The sequence below is a fragment of the Nothoprocta perdicaria genome, unplaced genomic scaffold (assembly GCF_003342845.1).
Source record: "Nothoprocta perdicaria isolate Ctin4 unplaced genomic scaffold, notPer1 scaffold_3, whole genome shotgun sequence".
Classification (NCBI taxonomy): Eukaryota; Metazoa; Chordata; class Aves; order Tinamiformes; family Tinamidae; genus Nothoprocta; species Nothoprocta perdicaria.
This window is the reverse complement of record NW_020455532.1, coordinates 5,790,763-5,791,139: the sequence shown is the minus strand read 5'-3', so window position 1 is coordinate 5,791,139 and position 377 is coordinate 5,790,763.

The following is a 377-nucleotide window of genomic DNA, read 5'->3' as shown; positions in this document are numbered from 1 at the left end:
GGGGCTGCGCGGACAGCGGGGCGCGCACCTGCGCCCGGCCGCGCACCTGCGCCCGGCGCGGCGGGGCCGCAACATGGCGGGGCCGCCAGGGTGAGGAGGCGCTTTGTGGAGAAGTGCTTTTTGATTTATTTATTTGGGTTTTTTTCCCCCTCTTTTTTTTTTTTCCGTCTTTCTCTCATGGCCTGGGGCCTCGCCCCTGTGGGATCTGGCTGAGCGACCTTTGTGCTGGAGGAACCGGGTCTGGCGCGGCCTCCTTCCCCTCAGGGGCTCCCGCCAGCAGCCGCAGTGCCCAGGCGGGTCCTGCGAGMGTAGTGCTAAGTGTGAGGTGATTTGTCTGTGGGTTACCTGAGATAGGTATGGACCTTGCCCTAGGTTTG